Source organism: Rissa tridactyla, chromosome 1 (assembly GCF_028500815.1).
Source record: "Rissa tridactyla isolate bRisTri1 chromosome 1, bRisTri1.patW.cur.20221130, whole genome shotgun sequence".
Lineage (NCBI taxonomy): Eukaryota > Metazoa > Chordata > Aves > Charadriiformes > Laridae > Rissa > Rissa tridactyla.
This window is the reverse complement of record NC_071466.1, coordinates 117,131,919-117,150,220: the sequence shown is the minus strand read 5'-3', so window position 1 is coordinate 117,150,220 and position 18,302 is coordinate 117,131,919. Positions and strand designations below refer to the sequence as shown.

Genomic DNA, 18,302 nt, shown 5'->3' with positions numbered 1-18,302 from the left:
GTAGTGGAACTGGTCTTTCTTTTTAAATCCATTAAATAGAGCAAATAAGTGCTCATTTTATAGTGGACTCTTCTTGGTTTTATTCAGCATCTTGCTTTCCCTAGAAGCTTCCTGTATTCTTGGTTTTCATTTTGAATACAAACCATCCAGTAAACAAGGATATCTTTTTTTTTTTTTCCCAACTGCTGTGCAAGGTCTAAAGTAGTCATAAAAGTTTATTCATCACTGCAGCAATACAGGTCAGTGACGTATATTAGCCAACTGAAACTCTCCACTCTGGCTTCTTGCTATGGAAGGTGCTAGTTCTACAGAGAAGACAGATAGCTACTGACCTTTTTATTCCTCATTTCACTGAGAAAGGAACAGTGACATGAAGAGGAAGAATCAGAAATATATCTTCCACTTGTTTCATTCTTCTAGATAAGATTTCTTTCCAGTACAAGCAGTGAAGCACTATGGAGAGAGAGAAAAACAGATTAAAGACTCTCATGGATGGTTATCAGAAATTGGGAGCTCAGATGTTAATATGGCTGACATAATTTGACAGTGTAACTTAGCTCCGAGTATGAATGACATACAGTTTGAGGCAAATTCTGGAATATTTGTTTCTGAAATGTAATGTGAAAATTCATACCTAATGAACTGATCTGGATTTACATGAGAGTTAAGCATAAATGAAGTAATCTCTTGCTGGAGTGAAACGAGTTTATACCTCTACAAAATTAGGATACTATCTTCTGCTCCTGTTTAGAGAAATGTGTTTAAAAATACAGGATCAAAGCAGGGGAGGAATCCAACCTATTTTCCTTTTTTATTTTGCTTTTAGGTTTGTAACAATCTAATTTAAAAAGTTATTTTAAGACTGTTTATTCAGGTTTTTTATCAATTTGTATGTAAGCTTTAAATAATTCAGAATATATGAGATGTCTCTTTTTAAGGCTGTGTCACACTTCAAATGAACACTAAATTTAATCAAAGAAGTTTCATTTAACTGTAATACCATAGCCTCGTCTTTACCTCCATACAGATGCCAATGTCCACTTTACTTTTGGAATGAAGGCTTCAGACTCTCTCACAGTTTAGCTCCCATTGAAAATCCTGGGAATAAGTCTTCATCTTGCTAACAGACTGTCACTGGTGGGATGGCTTATATGCTTGGCTTTATGACAGCCATGGAAAGACTGAGGAATAGACTCCCTTCTTTCCCAGGTGCTGCTGGTGAGGGCCCTGTGTAAAAATGGGGCTTCCCTGACTGTCACAGTTGCTGTTTCTTGCTAGTTGGCACCTATCCAGGCTCTAATTCTAAGGTGCAAGTGCTTCCGACCAGGCTTATGATATTGTAAAATTTTTATTTTGGTGACGCGGGAAGAGAGGAGGGATCTTGCCATTCTTTGTGGCCCAGAAAGCACTAAGTGGGTGCTTTTGGCTGATGATGAAATCATGAGACCAATGTTAATACAAGCTAATCTGTTTTCAGAGAGATGGAAACTGAAGTGTATTCAATAGCTTCAGATGGTGGGCCTATTCCACTGGAAATAATTGCTGTTTCACTGTAAGAAGAAGGAGCAACCACATTGAAAATCTGGGTAGTTGTTTGAAAAACAGCATATGCTCTGTTATTTATATCTTATTTAAGCAACTGGTTATGCAAGAGGGTTTGCTGTTTGGCTTGTCTCATTTTAACGACAACAGAGTGAGTAGTGTATGCTGTTTTAATGAGCTGTGCTCTAACTGTGTTCTCGGAGTAAAGCTTTTTGTATGCATTCTGTATACATTTACACGAGCTCAGGAGTAGTTACTTTCTAAAGTTATTTTCACTGCAGCTCATGCAGAAATGATGTGTGTAAACTGGTGGGAGCTGACCACCTCTGTTGCTACCAGGCATGAGTTTGATAACTGTTCAGGCATTTTCTCATGACACATTTTGCCATGTTGATTCTACAGGAGGTTTTTTTTTGGAGTCTTGACAAGAGCTTTCTGGAAAAAAATGGGACACTTTTTAGCCTGTAAATAATCATTAACAGTGGTTATTGGTGGTATTAATTTGCCTTAGATAGCCTTGCCCTGTGAACCAGAGCCCCTGGATGACACAATTTTTATTTTCTTTCTTCAGTTTTTTTTCAATTTGAATGAGTTTTTTCCTCTCTCATCCTGAGCCACATCAGAGGAAATCTTGACAACATGCATGTTGTCATATCCATTCTTGCAGAAAAATCAATGTCAGCATAGGCTAAACTTTAATAGATTGTTTCTTGTTTGTTATGCACATGAGATGCATCAGATGTTCTTTTTGTTCTCTTTTTAATGGATTTCCTTTCCTTTCATTTAATTCCTTGTAGCAGCTGATATGAGTTGTCCTCAATGAGTTGTCCTTTTTATGTATTTCCTTCACAAGATGAATGGTGGTTATTGCCTGTGAACAATTTTGAATAGGGTAGTGCTGAACTGTAAAATCTTCTGTTCACCCCTGGTACTTTTGTTAGGACAATTGAATTTTCTAACAGACCCCTGTAATACTAAATGTGTGTCTTTAAAGGCCTAAGGAGCTGCTTCTAAATGTGAAGGGGATAATCAAAGCTCAGCAAGATGTCTCCAGTCCCAAAGCACTACCTTGTCTTTCCTAGTAGCAGTGTTAATTAATGACCTTGCTGATAGTTTGCATGTATAATGTGTGAATACCAGTCTTGTCGGATCAGCAGAATTCAGGGCTCTGCTGAAGAAACAGGTAGTAACGTGGAATTTGATTGCTTTTCAGTCTGTTTCAAGTGGCAAAAGTGATAAATGTAAGGTCTTACCATATATCCGTTTTAACCTGAAGTGATTAATGGATAATCTTGTTATTGTGAGACTTTTACTAAACTTCATTTTACCATGTTCTTGGGACTCTGATTTTACTGATTAACTCGTAAGTGAAAAGTTCAGAAAGTGAGAAATTCTTCAAAATGTGGTTGAAATAATAATAATAATAATGATGTGTGTGAAAGGATTTGCTCAAGTGAATGTAAGAACATGACAGCATGGCAGCTTTTCTCTGCATGATGGTCATTTTATAAAAAGGAAAAAAAAAAGTTAAGTATTCCTGAGTCATTAGGAGTGTGGACAAAAACTAAACCAGTGAAGCATGTCATTTGACTTGTATTGTCTAATGCCTTCCCACTGCAGAACAAGTTATAAAATAAACTTTCATGGGATATTTGATGTTTAGATGGTGTAGGACTTCACCTGCATTATTTTCAAGACTCTCTGTGTCCCGCTTCATATGATCAGTCAATTGTTTTCAAATTACAGCAGTAAATTATCGCCATATTTTTGCAATATACTCTAACAGGGTGTATTATGAAAAGCGATGGAATAAGGAACTGGTTGTCTTAAACGTCGGGTCACTTCCTTATTGATACAATTACTGAAACTATTATTCCAGCCATTGGGAACTGGCATTATAATATTTGAAATGTAAACTGAAGTACAGCAAAAGGTTCTTTCAGAATCAGGTTGAGCTGTCTTACTGAGGTATTGAAAGGATTTTATAACTTAAACTGGGAATTGGGTTAAAGCCAGTTAATGCAGGGGTACATTCAGCCTGAGAATGGTTGCTCATCCATGACTAATACTGACTTTAGCCTGTCTTTGAAAGTCTCCAAAAGTGCTGTAGCAAATGCCTTTCAGGACTCTGTTTCCTACTGTTTCATGACGAACCGTTAATACTCAATGACTCTAACTCCTCTTGTTGGCTTTCAGTTTTTTGAAGTGACCTTTAATTGATTTTTTTGAAGTTCTGTGTAAAAATATCAGTGTAAATGTGTGCCACCACAGAGCTACACCTTCCCAAGTCGGATTTTACTCACAGCAGATCCAAGAGTCTTATTCTGAAGGAGAGGAATAATGGTGTGAACAATTAGAAGGCCCTGTATGTTGTGCAGGCAGCTGCTTCTCATCATTACATGCCCATTTTGATTAGCCTACGGTTATTTCCTATTTTTAAACTAGGATAACATTCTCCAGATGTTGCTCCAGATGAATAGAAGGGAAAGAAAGTTATGCCTGAATATCAAATGCCACTGAGGTTCACTTACCAGCTCATTTGAAAAGAGCCAGGCTGAAAGTAAAAATGCTGATTCTTAACTTTCTCAAGATGTTACCTCTGTTCTTTTTCTGTTTTGTCCTGTCTTGCCCATTTGGTGTCTAACGGAGCAGTCTGTAACACGATGGCACAACAGAGGAGTTTTGTGATGAGGCAAGCTGCATGCACATTAACCCTGTATCTACTCTCTAGAGAACAGCCGTATTGCTGAAACTATTGGGACAAGAAGGAAACACATCTAAATGTCTTTTTCTAAAAAGCTTAACATAATGGAATGAAGCCTGCTGGATCTTGTCTGAGAGCCTATTTTCAGTGGCAGAATAGAAAGACTTTTCACAGAGTTCTTGAAGCAAAGTTATTTTGAGTCTTGATCTTCAAAATATGAAGCGCAGAGTACTGTCTCAGAATTCAGTGACATTTTACTGTGTAAAGATGTGTTGGAGAGAGTATGCTGATAGATTTCATAAGAAGTTGTAGTTTTGCTGCTTAAGCATGATTAGATTGGAAGATTAGAGAGCATAGGGTTTGTTTTTTTTTGGTGTTGGATACTGCTGTGTATGTTTAATGCGCTCTGTGAAGAACCATAAGATAAAGGCCTTCTATTCTCTATTTAAATGTGAAGATAACATGAGTCATGGAATAAAAGAACAGTGAGAGAAAAAGATTGACTACAAAAAAGGAACCTTTCCGGAACCTTTCTGTGGCACTATGTTACCCAGTGTCAGCATAACGTGAGATTGGAGGGCTGTTGCACAGCAAACAAGTTGAGATAAGGAAACAAGAAGAGTTGCTCAAGTGCAGGTAGTGCTCAAGTGCTAAGTAGACCTGTGCTCCATTGCCAGTTTGAACACCACTCTTCAGGTTACCTTGACACCTATCCAACCTTGATGATTAATAATTGTGAAGAAATTGCATGGGTCAGTATCTAGACCATAGATCTACTTAAATACTAAATGCAACTTGGGTAGTATTAGTTCGTTCTGGAATTGTAGATGTCGGAAATATCAGCTTTTTCTGATCTTGTATGCTATAGTCATCTTATGCCATTTTGAGTATGGGGATAGATACAAGGCAAGAGCCTTGGAGCAATGATGTTATCGTGTTTCTGAACTATCAGCAAGGTGCAAATAAAGGAGCTGTCCTAAAGACACTTAATTGGTTTTTGAGGCAAGATCAGGAGCAGTAAGCAGCCAGGAGGGGGTTGAGAATCTTCTATGTGTGGAAGATAATTTCTGGATCTAATCTAGGGGAAATGATGTAATCTTCTGCCAATCCTAAACACATGTGGACATTGGGAAAAAGAATAAGGTTATGAAGGAATACTTCTTGGAGACTGCTGGTTCTACTCACATAAGTTATTCTCTATCACAGCCTTTCACTGCAGCCATTTCTGCCCTATTTCATAGTGTCTGAAGCCCTAGAATATAAAAGTTCTGCTATTACCCTTTCCTCAACACATAAAGAGGATATTTAATACTGTATTTGATCATGTCAGCTGATAGCAGCATGCAAGAACCGGCTGTTCTAAATGTGTGGTCTGTTTGCACTGATAACAAAGCAATGGTTATATTTAACTGGAGAATAATAATTATGCCATATTTTAAAGCAAACCAATTACAGTGCATTCTCAGGAATTTTTGGGGAACGTCAGAAGGTGAGACTTTATGCCTTGTATTACTCCTTAGCTTAGCTTCATATACTGTGTGAAACATTCTGCTGCAGGTCCAAATGCAGCAGTAGGATTAATGGATGGGGTTGTCCTTGCAGCTAGCAAGTCCTTACTCCAGTCTCTGAAGGCAATGTTGCTTTGGCTTGTCTAATCTTTGAAAATGTATTAGCATAAAATTTCTCTTTATGTATGGATTTCAACTTAGAGCACAAACATGTTGGCAGACTAGAATTGTTTTTAGCTAAAATCAGTTTAGCCCAGCATGAGCAAGGAGCATGTCACTGAGGCCCTGGGGAAGCTTCACAGAATGGCAATTCAACCAACACCTAGTTTGTTCTGGCCATTTTAGGGCGAATGAAGCATGTCATTTGTCTGTCTTATGCTTACAGAGAAGCCATTTTTCAAAGTGGTTGTAAAACTGAGATCTTTAGTACTTGCAATTTATCATAGCTTTCTTGGCACTGTCAACAGAAGTACGATTTGACTTTAATATAACATCTTTGTGGTTTGAAAAGCTGCTTTCTCTCTCTACCTGTGTTTCCTGTTTGGAAACATTTTACATATTTTTATTTCTTGGGCTAAAAGTTAGTTGTAATAATGTTGATATGTTATTATGCAACTTGCAATAAGCTCATTATGCCATTAATTATTATTACTTCATTGCAATCTAAGTGCTTCTCAGAATGGAAGTTCATTTTTCTCTCTTCTCTTTCTTTCTAAATAAGAAATAGGCCATAGGACAAGCACAAGGAACAAAAACTGCAGTGAAAATAACTTCGAAATAACTGAAGTTAGAGACTCCAGAATTAATTTCATGTATAGTGTATTTTTGTTTCTAGTAGTTGCCATGTCTGTTAAGTTGAGGCTTTTTTCTCTTGCTTTGTCTGATTTCTATATACATTCCAGAAGTGGATTTTTTTTCTTGACAGAAAGGCTTGCTCCTTACGAGCAAATTAAGAAACTAAAATTCTATGGGTTTCTAGGGCATATTCTAGTAGAATAGTGGCACAATTACTCTGAAGTCCATAGAACTAAATAGGGCTTTTTATTAACTCTGGAGTTTCTTGGGTCATGCAAGTACAAAAAGGGGTTATGTACCTAGTGCGATATCTTGTTAGGTCCCACTGTGAAAAGGTGCAGCGGAATTTCTGTTGCTTAAAACTGGTTTTGGTAGTTTGTTTTCCGGTGTATTTTGATATGATTTTGGAAATAACTTCTGATGAAGGCTAAATACCTTTCTATGTGACCAAACAGATACAAGAGCTCTACAAAATTGAACTTTCTAAAGCCATCGAGAAAGAAATGAGAGCACTAGGAAGATAACTTTGCTAAAAGCACAAAATCCCAAAGTATTAGTGAGGAAAACTCAGAGGCATGAATAGCTGCTCTAAGACTAAGGTTTGTTCAGATTTTTCTCTTCTAAAACTTTTTTTAATAAACATTATTTCCTAGAACCTCATTTTCTTTTGAGATATGAGGACGATTCCCTTTGCATTTAGCTTTTGATTATTTGATTGCAGTTTGAACCAATCCTTTGTGGGAATAGTCCCAACAAGGTAATATAATTGTGCTCAGGTTTTGGACTATTGCTTCAGAGTGGCAGAGCCTGGTTTTGTAAGTGATTTTATGAAGTTGTCATTTCTCTAGGGAATTCTTAATCTGAAAACAAAACATTACTTGTGTTCCATTCTCATTAACTTTGAAGCTACCACCTGCTTTCTATTGAATTAGTAATGTAATTGCAGATAATGTCTTCATAGAAGAAAGGGATGGAGAATGGCTTACAGTGTTACTATACTGTTGCAGTAATGAGGGCAATAGAGGTGTGCATCGGGAAATACCAATTGTTAGTGTTCAGATAGTGTGTCAGAATGCTGTGTTGGAATTCTTTGTCTCTGTTATCAAGTACAAGCCTGAGCACCAGAAATGAGGAAATTGGTAATTGCAGACTCCGAATTATAGGCTTGGGGGAGGTATTTCTTTCACCGGGATTCTCTGGTGATTTGTAACGTGCTAGCTCATGTAGGAGCTTTTTCTCTCAGTACGGGGACACCTGTAAAAGTTCTGCAGGCACTATTTGACTGATCACTTTCATGAAACTTGAATTGTGCTTGCCACCTCTGCATTTCTTTTGGGATTAGCAGAGATAAACCCGGCAAGAATAGAAACTGCAGATAAAGGTGAAAAGACACACATGTTTAAAGGCAGTATTGATCATACGTAGTCCTTATACTTAGGAAAACTGCCTACAAGCAGAGCATTTAATGAGAGGCATTCTCACCACTGATTCCTTTGCATTATTTGCATTTATTTCTTTTCCCTATCGTGCTGCTCTATTTTCAGCTGGGACGGGGCAGCACTGTGTTTTGGAAGTTCAGGTAAATATCCATTGGAATAAGCTATCTCTGCTCCTACTGTTGCCAGGTAAGCAGAAAGCCAACACAACAGAGCATGAGCAGAACATGTTCACACATCTCAGTGGTACATGTACGTTCCTTTGTGCTCTTGCTTCTGGACAGACCGTGCTTAGGTAGCAGCATCTCAAAGGAAAGTGGAAAAGGAGGGCTCATCTTAGCTTCTCTCTGAGGCAACAAGACAATAAAATCCTTGACTGACTAATAGGCTGGATTTATGTTGATTTGGTTATCCATACTAGTCCTAGAAGGAAATTCGTGCTGCTTGGCAGGAAGTGTTTGAGAAATGCTGAAAAGTTTCCACTAGCCACTTAATGCAAGACAAACAGTACTGCGGGATATGTTTCATTCTGATCAACATGAAATAGTCTCTAAATTTATTTTTTTTTTATCAGGGTTACACTGTGAATACTTTTATTGAAGTGTCTTGATGACAATGAAACTTTAAAATTAGTACTTTATTACTGTAAATTATAGTGGAAGCAGTTGTCTTTTTGGAAGTTGCACTATTTATTTACCCACATTCTGCATGATTAAATTTATAATAAAATTTGTAGACAGCTGTGTTTATGACTGCTAATGTGAAAAATATGAAAGCTGAAACAAACTTTTGAATTGAAAGCCAGCTTGTGATGTTCTTATTACAAATGCTATTGAATTATAAAAATGGGAAGATGATCCAAAAATAGCTTTGCACACTTGCTACTCTCTGCACTTTCCTGGTGTTTTCTTTAATTTTTTTCTACTTCACCACTGTCACCCAGGTAATGATATGGAGGCCTGACTTTTCTCATAGATCAAACAGCTTGATTCTTCTCATACCAGAAGGAGGTAATTTTGTTACACAGCACTTGTTTTTGAAGACATTAAAAACTGTATGTTGCTCAGAAGGGCTTGCTGGGCAGGGTAATTATCTCCTGCCTGCTATTTAAATAAAGAAGGACCATTCGGGACATTCTTCTGGCCCAGAATATACTCTGCCCAAAGGGAAAAGCAATTCTAGGGGCCAGAGTGGTAAAGCTACAATCTCTAATGTATGATTTTTTGGTTCTGCAAGATAGGCTAATATCTAACTATTCCATGCCAATGCTAGCTGTGTGAAATTATATGGTATAACAGAGTCATTTGTTGTGCAGTCTGTCTGACCCCATGGAGTCCCCTTGCTATGCCACCCGAGTACCATCTGGGACCTGGAAGCTTTAAGTGTGTTTATGTTTCAGCTATTTTCCTCAAGTTTGGCTGTTCCTACAGTATATCCCTTATGCCTTTTAACCAGTACGTCCCTTACATTCTAATATGGTCAAGATCTTGACATGATTGTTGTGAAGTTTAAGAGGGTTTGAATACTTTTTATTGAAGTCTTCAAATATTCATGCCAACTTCTGGGAGGAAAATAGACTAAAATCCACCTTCCTTCTAAGCAAGCATGAATGTCTAATTTATCTCTGAGCTACAGATTTGGCACCTGCTGTTTTAAGGCTCTTCTCTTTACTTTGTAAAATACCACTATTGTTTTTAACTATGTAGGCTTTGTATATTGAAAATGATAAAAGACTTCTAGCATGCTACAGCCCAGCTGAGAATACAATATGAAACAAAATTTAGAATACTTAGCAGTAGCTTCAAAAATATCCATGGTTAGTCATCAACCCCCTGAAAGACAGTAATTATTCCACTCATATCTAGTTAACTTTAGATGGCTTAAAAGATATCCCAACCCCTTCCTCTTTTTCTGTTTTTTTTTTTTTTTTAAATTTTATTTATTTTTCCAATAGGCTGCACAAAGTCCCTAAATAACACCACAGAAATTATGCAACAGTTAATACAGAACTGATGTTGGAAGCCAAGACTTGCTTTGTGGATGGCTTTGGAAACTTTATGTCAGCCTCCAAAGAGGAAAAGTTTAACAATATTTTCTTGCACTTTATTCCTTGATTGGTTACTACAGATAAAACAATTTGGAGAGTTAGATACCAGAACAAGTAGCAGGTACCCATAGAAATGAAACACTGTCTGCTGTTTTCATGTAAGAATGACTATGCAAACACTTTGTAAGCATTATTTAAACCCAGAAAGTAAATAACCCTCCTTGTGAAGAGTATTGGCATTTGTAAACATGTGCAGAAGCACTTAATATTCTGGAGTTATTTACTCCGTCTTTCTTGGCAAGAGTTTATTTACTGTATCTTTGTGATGACTTAAAATACCACTATGCACATTCATCTCTGCTGTTTTATCCACTGAAAACTTGGAGATTTGAGAGCAATGATATTCTACTGTAATGTCGTCAACATTAATCTATCAGATTAAGTTCATAAACAGGAAAAAATTCAGGCCTTTATCCTTTTCCCCGTAGTATACACATGCATACTTCATGGACACTTATCTTATTCTCTCAAACGAGATCCCAGACAATTGCTAGGAAATTTCTCAAAGGCATTTGGAGCAATGTATTTTCTATCAGGAAAGCTACTGAATTTCAGAAGCTGAGGGTAAGAAACACTTTTTAATGGTAAGTGACTCTCTTAAATAACGTAGACCCTGAAAATACCAAAAAAAAAAAAATTACTACTTGAATTTGCAGCCTTTCTTTTCAGTTAGAAAAAACCCAACAGTGCTTGTGACTGGAGTTATAGGAGTTAGTCTTTACAAGAGAACAAAACAGAAATGTCTCATGAAAGATCTGATTTCAGGTTTAAAGGACTGGGTTACTAGACCTTGTTCATTGCTATGAATAGAGGGACAGACCTTATAAATAGAAAAGTGAAGCTGTTGCCTAGAATCATTACTTAGTTGAATTTGTTTCAGTTCTTGAGCGATTATCTTGATAAAAGCAAAAGCATAATCTTGATATTTTTACACAATTTTATAGGTATTTCAAATTAACTGTTAAACCAAAGGTTCCTCAAGATAGTTGATTTGAAAACTTTAACAAGTTAAACATAAGATCTGTTTCTAAGGATATTTTTGTCTTTCTACTAGTTTTTCTTTGTATGTATGTGTTGGGTGGTATATTTGATTTATGTGACCTGTGGCTAAAATGACTTCATGTTAGATCACCACACTAAGTAAACTGGCAGCCTTTAATGATGACCAGTGAAAGATGCTTATGACAGAAGTGTAAATTTACTAAAAGCAAGTGTGTTCCATTCAGGAAATTTTGGCCAAAGTACCTAAGTTGTCCTGATGTATTTGTACTATTTTTCCTTAGCATAGGTACAGAGACATATTTGGAAACTAACTTGTCCTTGCAATCCATCTTAATTCTTTCTCTCAATAATTTAATAATTTAATGATTTACATAAATTAACAAGAAAACACCCCATATATATAAAAGAAAAATATTTGTCTTTATTGGAGATTAATTAAAGCTACTGTATCTCTAATGTTATAGCCTTTTCCTAGCTTTGTATTGTGAAGTATGGCAGAGCTCAAATGATGGCCTTCTCTTAAACCTAATTCTAATGTTTTCAGTTAGTTAAATTGGAGGTGACTTTTTATGTAGAAGAGGGAGAAAGCTTGCTTGCTAGTAGAAAGAATGCAAGTTTTCTTTGGTTTTTGAGCATTTGAATGTGGCGTGTAACGTCCATTTGTAGAAAGTGACGCGATATGAAAAAAATAAAATGCATTAACTGTGTATAAAACAGGACTTCAACAAAATTGTTTCATGAATTAATGTGTGTAACTTGTAACTTACTGGAGAGTAAGCCTAATCATGGCATTCATTTTAGTGCCTTCAAAAAAATCCCCCATTGTATTTCTTCATGGTTTCTGAAAAAGCATTTTAAGTAGCATCACTAACTGTTGCTAAATAGTATAGTATTTCAGGAAAGCTCTGGGAAATTGTGCCTCCTCCCTCCCCTTCCAAAAGAGAATGATATCTCTTCCACTTTTTCATGGAAGTTTTCATTAATAAGAAGTAATAGCCTGCTTGGATTTTGTAGCTTTTGGCATCTTGCTAACATGTGACCTCTGTGATCCTATATCCTTCCCATATTTGTTAGTCTCTGTTCTGCCTTAAAGTTCTGTCCTAATTGGGTGTCTTCCTTCTACTGACATTTCCCTCTGTAAAATTACCTACAGGTATGTCATGAGGGAAATATAAATACACTGACAGACTGCCTGTTATTTGACAAATGGACGCTTAGGAACATATGTCTCCGGTAGTACATTATTGTACTCAGATCATTGAGACGAAAGGCTTGGGCACAAGGTTATCTAAATGTCCTAATGCTGCATGACATCTATTGTGCTCCCACACAAGACAAATGAAGTAGTTAAGAATTCAGTACTCATCCACCAGCAGCCTGCAATGCACTTTTATATTTGTGTTTATAATGTCTGTATTAAGGTACCAGCATAAAGATTCATTTGTATTTGTGCTTGTATTTTGCTAGGAACTGCCTGAAACATACATATGTTCTTAAAATACAGTATTGCCTGACCTAATAATGTTTTTCAGTTTTCAAAATCTTTTTTATAAGAAAGAATCCTATGATAAGGTGAAATGGGGACTACAGACTGTATTAAAACCTATAGATTTTTTTTCTGTTCCAACTTTTATGTTAGAACATTTCTTTGTTTCTTAATATCAAATAAGCCAGTTGTTTTATTTTCTTAAATAATAGCATCAGAAGGCTTAAAGGTGTAAGAGGAAAAAACGATAAGACAACTTGAAATACAGAGACTTTTCAAACTAATGCTGCGCCTGCATATGTCCTGTTCCTCAGAGATATATTTGAAGTCAGTGAAGTTAAAACAGGGCTGAGCTTGGCTTTCTCTGTCTTCTCCAATTTATACTTGACATGCTGGCATTTAAAGTTCTTTATCTCGTGAATTATGTTCGTATTACATTACCCTGGGTCCCATTCTTAATTGCTTATGCAATGTCTGACTACCTTGTTGAATGTTTGGACTTTGTGGAAGCAGTGAATACAGCTTGCTCTCTTGGAGTCACAGGCTGTTCCTATTAAGGCAACATAGTTTTGTTTTGCTGAGATACTAATTGAGCTTTCTCTTGCTTAAAATAGTATTACTGTATAAAGGATTCTGTGTAAAAAAAACTATACATGTATGAAGAGAAAGGGAGGGAAAGATTCATGTCATTTCTATGTATGCCTTTTCTATTAAATTTGCTTAGGTATTAAAATGATTTTATTTCAAATATATGGTTTTATCAATTACACAAACATGTTTTGCAGTAAAATCTGAGATGTTTTATACTGTTGGTGACTATGGAACTTCTTTCCTGTTTGGAAGTGACGGATGATCAACAGAACATAGGCTTTACTTGAGGCCATGCAAGTTATATGAATAAAAGTACAAGTATGTGAGCACGAAGGTATAGGATAGTATGACTAGGGGCAGAAGCTCTTTGAGTCATCTGTTATCAGCTGTTTATTCCTTGATGTCACAAACCGTTCTATTACTGGACAGCTTGGACTATGGCTCAAAAGCATCTCTTCACTTGTGATTAGTTAAATACATATTTCATCCTATTTTGCCATGTTAATAACAAAGATTCCTACCTGTTCTTGAAAGCAATCAGTGTTTTATATGTATCTGCAGATTTACTCCGATTTTTCAGTTTTCCTTTTGCCTCTCTTCATTATCTGTTCTGCAGTTTTTGGTACTGAATTGCAAAGCCAAACATGTTTGGTTCCCTGTGGTACGAGTTTCTCACACTGAATGCATGGAAAATTGGAACTTAATAGTTTCCAGTTTTTAAGAAAAAAGGGAATTTCCTGCATTACTTACATTTCAATTCTTGGTAACCAGGCATGGGTTGCTCCAAAAAGTCTTTGAGCTTTCATTATAAAAGCTGTGTGTATTCTATAAAGATATACACACACAAAATATTTTTATGCTTCCCTAGAAAATAACCCCTGTAACAATCAAACCAGAAAACTGTTCAAGCTCTTTTCTCCATCCCTAGCTCCTACAAGGAGGATTTACCATTTTGGAATGGAGAGGTCTCTAAACTACTCTAAGCTGGGCCAAAATAGAAAGATGCAACATGAACAGAAAAAATGTGCACAATGTTCACAGGGGGAGAACTTCCAACAAGTTACCTTTTTTTTTTTTTTATACTTCCATGGAGCAAAAAACCCCCACAGATGACGCTTCAGAGATAGGTTGTTGTCTGTGATGAAAATGTTGGTTATTTCGGGTTGTAATTTGTGATTACAGACAAGGGTCTATGCTAAAATGGGCAGTGCAGTGGAAAATTGAGGGGAAGATTGCAGATGGGAGAGTGTGATACTTTGAAGCATGGATTGAGTCAGCTCTTGGCTTACTCCTGTACTTCAAACTTTCTCTGGAGTGCAAAACTAATCTGTTAGTGTTTGACATTACAACTAGAACTGCTTCCCTGGAAATTTACAGGGACAGCTAAGTACAGCGTTTCTTCTATTTCCTCCTGTTACTAAAAAAGCAACAAACCAACCCTTCCAACCCACTTTTCATAGTGGAAGACTGCTTTGTATGAATTTATTAAGAAAAGTTTCTTTCAAGTAATATGTGTGTGTGATCATTATGACTTTACTCCAAAAATAGCAATGAACCGTTTCTATTTGCTTTTCTAGGCCAGTCATACTCAGTGAAGGACTGGCTGCCTGAGGCAGGTAGGGTCACAGTTGCCCAGCAGACGTATCTGTAGCTGATGGCTTGCTTCTGTAAAGGTAGCTGCCAGCTAATTAATTCACCCTGCATAATTTGAAGTAGGATCCTTAGCATCATTTTAATGGAGCTCTTTGTCAGCTTAATAGGGTTTATAATATGATTTTACACAAGAAATCCATGCATACCAGGAGCAAAAAACCACCCCGATTCCTCTTTCAGGGTAGTAATAGCAAGCAAACAGGAAGACTGGATTATAATTAAATAAATCACTTTTCCTTTTCCTTTGAATGCAGTGTCAAAGGTTTAATGAATTGAGACCTTACACTTAAAATCCATTTTAGAACATCAAATTCCTGTGAGGACAAAAAGTCTCTGTGCATTATTACAATGTGGAACAGATGACCTTCTAATTTTCGTTGTTTATAGTATAGGGTAAGATTGGCCTGCGTATCTGCCAATGAAAGAAATAAATGATACTACTGCCATTTACCTTGTATTCAGTTATCTCTTGGGAGAAGCAGAGAGGAAGGGAAAATAAAGAAAATTCACAAGCACATACAACGAAATCTGAGTGTGGTTTAAACACTTAATAGTGGTGTAAAATATGTAGATTAAAACCACAGGTAAAATGTACTGCACTGACTCAGTGGAAAAGTGTATTTAAATTTTACCCTCATTGGGATCTGTCTTCCCTTCCTTCTGTGATAAGTGATGCAGAGAGAGGCCTGATGTAAATACAGCAGGAGACTGGCAGCATGGCAGGTAAATAGCGGCTGCCTTTCTTTCTGAAGCGTGTCGTGGCATTCAGCAACGTTTCTTCAGTGCTTAATCTGCAGTCTTAATGTATGTGTCTAGACCTAAACAGAATGAAAGAGGGAAGGAAATAGTTTACAGGACATCTGCTAGTCCATGACACATTCTGTTTGGAGGTCAAAATAATTTACAGCGCAGTAGGATTATAGATGCAGCTTTTATGAGCAGGGAGCTCTGTTCTGTGCCAGGTGCTCACGCAGATTCTTCTGTGGCAGCAGCATAAGAAAAAGCAGCTTGAGTGATCAGAAGTGTTAGAGAAGCAGCACACGGCACCAGCAGGTATACTGCTGCTGGCCAGACTTCCACACTCTCTAAAAGATCACTCACCAAAACTTTCCTTGAGCGTCATGCCTTGTTGCATTCCTTTCTTTTTCCCAGATCAGGATGTCCAGCTCTGGTGCCTAATTCCTGCCAGGCTTCTGTCTCTCCAAATCCATTTGCCTTTTCCTAAACCTGAGCTGGTCCCGTATGCTCCAATGGAAAGAAAAGTCCTCAATGTGGCTGAATTCCTGAGCCAGCTTCTGCAGTGTATACAGCCACGAAGGTGCAGGAGAAATGCACTCCAGAGAAGGTCACAGCGTTGCCTCCACACAATACAATGTCTATTGCTCCTATGGTAGGTTTCTTAATATGGATTGCTGCCGCAGAGAAACTTCTTTCCTGTTGTAGAGAGCAATGCTATGGTACACGGAGCCCAGAAAACATCCAGCCATTTAGGGGTGCTACGCTTCAACTGCCTGACAGCTGCACACCTCTGATAGCAAGGGTCTTGCCTGCCACAGCTTGGTGTTTGGCATCAACCTGAGAGGGTTTGCCTGAGTTACTGCCCCCATTTTTTCACTGGGACAGAACAAGAGACAGTGACTCTTCAGCCTGGGATTCGGGGTTTTCCTGTCTTTTGCCCCTGGTCTAAAGCAAGCTGTTGAGGGACTCGAGGCTGGGTACCTCCTGGCCCACAGACGAATACCTGCGGTGTTGGGTCATTGGGTGTTCTTCAGTCACTCTCATTAAGTGCTCATTATCAAAATACATCAATTCTGTGAAATAGTTTTTTAAAATAAGAAAGAATACCCCACCCCCTCAAAAAAAAAACAAACTAGTTTTCAGAAAAGTATTTGAGAAATTTTCATCCACTTGTATTATTCACTTTCCTAATTCAAAACTGACTGCATTTGCTCCAGTCAGTTACTAATCTAATTTGCAATACTGAGAACTGAAGATTTATATAATTTGATTGAACTGAGGTGATTTTGGCCAGTAAGTACTTGCTCATCAGAGCTTGCTACAACATAAAAGTGTCAGGCTTTAATTTTGTTGAGCATATAAACTTAAAAACAAACCAAACCAGGACTGTTGCGTGTCTCTGAATACTGGGCCTCCTGGTGTTATGGTGGACCAGGGGCCGGGAGCCGCAGGTCCTCCTCATAGCAGGGGCATCAGGGCAGGGTCTGGCAGCCAGGGCCTGTCCTGCTGCCCCAGCTGGGGAAGCTGGGGGTCGGGGGGTGGCCCAGGCATCAGGCACCTCCCTGAGGCCAGGCCAGGCTGTGAGCCTGCTTGTGGGCCCAGCCTGGGTGGCGGCCATGGCCAGGCACGGAAGGGCTGAGATGCCGTTGGGCTGTAGCTCAGGCAGGGATGGAGCACGGGAGCCTCAGCCGAAAGCAGCTCCCAGCGGCGGGGGTTGGCCCTGGTCGCAGGCTCCTTGTCACACAGCACTGTCAGGGAGCCCTGTTGCCATGGCTGTGGTGGGATGGGGCCCCCCTGGACTGCGTGCATTAAGTGGGCCCTGAGTCCTCATGGGCATTTGCTCGAGACCCTTATGAGCGTGGAGAACATGCTCGAGGCCCTTATATCTGGGAAGGAAATGATGGCGTTGACTTAACTATGTGGTTGGGAGTGAGCTCTTCCATAAATGCAGTGACTGTGACCTTACACCCTGTGACACCATGACATGGCATTAGGCAGCTTTACTGTCTTGGGATTTGACTTAACTAATGGAACTTGCTTGCACAGATCCAAGGTCTGTGAGATCACTGTATAAATATCCTATGCCATTAGCCTCTGCTTATGTCAGACTATTGCTGTAAGCAAGAAAAAAAAGAATGGCTCTGAACATAATCTGATATTTGAAGGCAAGATTTAAAAATACCACCGTATCAGCTGCGTGCTGCTACTTTATTCACAAACCTGAGACAGGCACTGTGGTCCCTGTAAACAGAAATACCTTCTCAAACTGACACTGTATTTTTTTTCCTTGGGTGTACTTGTTCTCGTAGTTACTACTTAAACAGTAGATTCTTACACCACCTGTAAAGAATGAAGTGGAAAAGTGTATAACAACAATACTCTATTTTGCTGTTTAGATTGCAACCCTGCATTGAAAAATGCACGTCTCCAGCTCTGGCAGTAGTGCTTTCTCTGCTTCGGGGTCATTAACCAGCAGACTGAGGCACTCTTCTTCAGCATTGGAGATAACTTCGGTATATTCCGTTTGATTTATTGTGTTTTTGGAAGGACACAATTTATAAAACCTACACAATTATTTGAACAGGTTTCTCCTTAAGACAAAATACAGTCCAGTGGTATGCACCTGTGAGTTGGCAGCTTGACACTAAGAAGCTTCAAAGATCATTGGGGCAGAAATACAGAAACTTTTTTTGGGCCGGGGTGGAGTCGACTGAAGTGGCAGGTAACATGGGTTATAATG

At 38.2% G+C, this 18,302-nt stretch overlaps 1 long non-coding RNA gene across 1 annotated transcript; it reads right to left on the bottom strand.

Annotated features, from left to right (window-relative positions):
- Positions 1-338: 338 nt before the first annotated feature.
- Positions 339-16,310, bottom strand: LOC128918808 (uncharacterized). Its single transcript, XR_008469716.1, has 3 exons — positions 15,926-16,310; positions 15,457-15,642; positions 339-453 (listed from the first exon to the last, which is right to left on the bottom strand). It is a non-coding gene; the product is annotated as an uncharacterized LOC128918808 (long non-coding RNA).
- Between the last annotated feature and the right edge of the window lie 1,992 nt (positions 16,311-18,302).